The 4,146-nt window shown below is 42.5% G+C and overlaps 1 protein-coding gene across 1 annotated transcript in view; it reads left to right on the forward strand.

The window, feature by feature from the left end:
* The window catches only part of ADAMTS17 (ADAM metallopeptidase with thrombospondin type 1 motif, 17), a 163,322-nt gene that overhangs the window by 112,751 nt on the left and 46,425 nt on the right, over window positions 1-4,146 (forward strand). The gene's annotated exons all lie outside the window — the stretch shown is intronic.

A 4,146-nucleotide genomic window follows, 5' to 3' on the forward strand; every position in this document is an offset into this window, starting at 1 on the left:
TTCCTTCTGACTGGCAACATCCTTGGACCTATTTCTGCAAAATAATTTTTCAAAACCAAACACAGACTCATTCTGAAGTTCATTTCTGTCTGCCTGCCACTGTACAGAGGACTGAGAAGTGAAGAAGTGAAGGACAGCTCTTTGTCTCATATCTGCTGAGGGGTCGATTTATCCCCAATGACTTCTACCCTGGCTCCAGGGCTGTGCCTGTAATGCTCAAAGACCTATGTCTGTCTCTCTTGATTTTTATCAGCCATATCAAGATTTGCATTTCTTTGTGGGCCAGAAAAAGGACCATGGATATTTGTTTGGTTTTTTTAATGGCAAAACATAGTAAGATGTGATATGCCAGTTGTAGCTCTGATTTTGGAAAATGTGGTTTTTGTTGCATATGCTGCTTGTCCAGCACTTATTTAAAAGTAATTTGAACAGTAGTGCTGGCTAGAAACACCTTTAGCCACAAAAAAAAAAAAAAAAGCCTTTTTATGGATAGGGTGTGCATCTAAATGAGAAAATAGAGCCTTAGGGCTAACTCTGAGCTCCCTTATAAGGGTTTGAGCAGAACATGCAAGTTAGAAATCCCAGCAACTAACTTCACAGTAATAGTAGGAAGCTTTGAAATCTATCCATGGCTCTCCAATGAAATTATTTCCTTCCAAACAAGCTATCCCATGGCTGGAAGTGGACAGGTGCCGATGGAGGATTTACACCCAAGCTAAGAGCAAGTGAGAATCATCACAGCTGTTCAGAAAATGGGCATGTAGTTACCACTGGACATGTTTCCACTCCCCTGTGACAAATAGCACTCAGCAAAAGGTGCAAGGTGGAAAGGGTCATGGAGACTGAGATGCCCAGCTGACACTTATCCCTAAAATATGAGGAAGTTGTGAGGTAGACAGGGCAGTCTGGTTTCCTTGATTTCCTTCCCGAGATCTTTGTTGATAGCAGTTTTGGGAAGTTTGATAATGGGGTGAGCATTGTTGACTTTCTCACACCTGATTTTGATGTGTGCAGGGCTAAGATATGAAGGTGCAATGCCCAGAGATCAGTGCTTTCAGCCATGGGATAATTTCCCCCTTACCTCAGAGTCCATCTTTCATTCCACTGTGAACCAGAACAGTTTGTAGTAGATCAGTGACATTCTGAAGTTCACACTAAACTTTCTGTTCTTTCTGGGAATAATAACAATGGCTAACAATGGATTTTTCTGTGTGGGCTGCTTTCCTCTTGCAAATCTCTCCAGCATTTAAATGAAGATACAGTAGCCACTGTTCACATATTAATCTCCTTGATGACAAAGCCACCTCTTTGTTCTGGTGTCTCTCCTAATACGAGTTACACCATATAATTTGTATCTAGGATTTGCTTCAATCACAGTCTTACATTCCTGAGACACTGATGTAATGCAGATTATCCAGAAAGATTGGTGTGTGCCAAAGTAACTGTTCCCAAGGTGGAGTATACTACATACAGCACTATAAATTATCAAATAATGAAGTTCTCCTGTTGTATTTTCAAAGCTTCATCTTAGCAGGCTGATTTATGGGTGAAATTACTAAAAATACTGCCTGATAGTTGCCAAATCTCATCAGTCTTTAACCAGTTCCTCATTTAAAGCTGAACTTTAAGCCCAACCTTGCAAACCCCTGCCTTGCAGACAGTTATCCTAAGACCTAACAGAGCTTTGAGAGTCCTTGACTCGAGGCCAACTCTGAAACTTTTTTTGGTCTTTCTAGCTGACACTTGATAATCTTTCTGGCAATCTGCAGCTACAGTTTGCTTAATAAAATGTGCCTGGAAAACATTGGAGGTGTTTTCTGGTGCAGCTATCTCAAAGATCAGGAATCTGTGACCAGAAGCCTCACATTGACTCCAAGGACCAGAGTGGAGTGGTGGTAGCGACCTGAGTTTGTACTTGTGGCAAATTTGCATGGGTGATATCTAGTCTGTTTGCAATAGAATTTGTCCACTAACTCACACAATATTGCTGAAGATAATGAATACGAGCGTCAAGATGCTCCCAGTGGGACATGCCCAAGAATTCTGCTTCACCTGTGAAAGGACAGGACAGATCCAGACAACTGCAAAGTGGTTCACAGCTCTCTAAGAGGAGAGTTGAGGTCAGCAGTCAGGTTTGTGCCACATGATCTCAGTGAGTTAACACAGTATGTTTCTTCTTACCCAGGAGCTGTGAATACAACCCCCCAAGGCCATCAATCAGGATTAGAAATTACATGAGGAGAAAAATCTGGTGTAAGACCAAACCAAACAGTCTCCAGAACTAATACACTATTAATAGCTTACACTTCACTATTTACTATTGTAAAAAGTAACATAAAAATCAACTTTTCCACGTGGTGTTTCTCTCAGTGATGAAATAAGAGTGTATTTATGGCTCAAGCTGAACCTCCAGCACAGCTCACTCACCTCTAAAGCAGTGTGACACACTCCTGGCTGCTGCTGGGTCAGGGGACGGATCCAAAGTTCACTGAAGTTAGTGACTGGCTTCTACTAATGTCAGAGTAACTTTGTCTCCAACCCCTACATGATTTAGCTCTGGGCATTTGTATCTGGCATGTGGTTTAAAAAATAAATAAGTAAATAGTCCCTCAGTAGGTACATTAAATGACCTGAAACTTGGGCATGTTCCAAACTGGCTTCCTAACAGAGGTGTTGAGCTGTGTCCCCATGGTGGACTGTCACTGATCACACCTTTGCTGTGTGCTCATGTCTGGTGGTGGCTGTTGGTTGGGTTTATATGCAGATGCATGGGGTGCAGGGAGGGTGTTTGACTTCTGAAACACTGGGTTGGACTGCAATTTGGTATCTCAGCTGATGAAAAACCAACTCCTGGCAATGTCTAGATTAAAACCCAACATCTCTTTGCTTTGATTTCATAATATTTCACAACAGATTAAAAAAATGACCCTGGAATATTTTTTTTCCCAGAGAAACTCAGTCTGTAAGAGCAGTTGGAGAGCCACTGCTCTGGCTTCTGTGCACAGACAGGGTGTGCAGTTCTGCTGTCCCTCTCTCTGGTTTTCCTGCAAGGGATCACTGACTGCTTATAAGATATCTGATTAAGGGAAGAAGTAGGTAAGGTGGAACAAGTACAAAGAGAACTGAGCTGAAGGATCAGATGTAAAGTGTCATGCAGATACAACCATCAGAGAAACAGGGAGTGTGTCTGGCCCAAGCCAGCTGTCCACCCACTGCACCTGATGAAACCCAAGAGCTCAAGCCTTGCTCATGAAATGGATATTCAGGAATGGATCCACAATCTGAGACCCAAAATCCCCATCTGTCTCACTCTTTGTCGCAGTGGTAAGAGAATCACTTAGTGCTGAGATGCGTGAGGCTGTCAGCAACCTCCTTTGAGACCCCCCTGTGTCAGCACTGTCATTCAGCTGCACTTACAGCCCTGAAATAGCTCCCCAAACATTGCTGAATGTGAGTCACTGCTCCTTATGCCTGCACTTCTCTAGCTCAGTGCTGTACACTGCCCACAATTCCCATAAAGGCATCACTGACACAGAACAGTTTCACAGAGCCCTTTAAAGCAAAAAAAGGGGATGAGGGAACATACAGGATAAGCTGCTTAACATCTGAAAGAAAAGAGACAGCAATAACCCCAAAAAGGTGCCAAGTGATATACTGTAAAGTAAACTGGGTGGCCAATTAGAAGGAATCAAGTCATGGTTGTGATAAGATTAGTGTCATTTACAGAGGCTTGATTCAAAGTCCAGTGAAGCTAGTGGAAAAACTCTGCCTGGCTCCCAGACCTTTGAAATGGGCCCTAGTGTTCCTCTGGTTTATGGTTTAAAGGCACCACTTCCACCCCATGGACCAAGTCTGTAACTCCACGTCTCTGTAGTGGGGGAAAATAGGCTACATTTCCTTGCAGCTCCTAATTATTCTTACTGTTATTCTGTTAGTCAAAATTGGTTTTAGAAAAATTGTTGAGAGGTGACCAGTGGTCAGTCCTTGAGAAACTTTCAGCTCTTTTGCTGTATTAAATCTAAGCTGTGGAATTCTGTTCACCACCCAATGCAGGGGAGACCATCACCATTATGTCTTCCAGAATTTTTGTATAAAGCTGAAATGTAAGTGAAAACAAGTCTTTCTCTCTAGTTGTTCCACTAATTC

Source organism: Acanthisitta chloris, unplaced genomic scaffold (genome assembly GCF_000695815.1).
Source record: "Acanthisitta chloris isolate BGI_N310 unplaced genomic scaffold, ASM69581v1 scaffold12846, whole genome shotgun sequence".
Taxonomy (NCBI): domain Eukaryota; kingdom Metazoa; phylum Chordata; class Aves; order Passeriformes; family Acanthisittidae; genus Acanthisitta; species Acanthisitta chloris.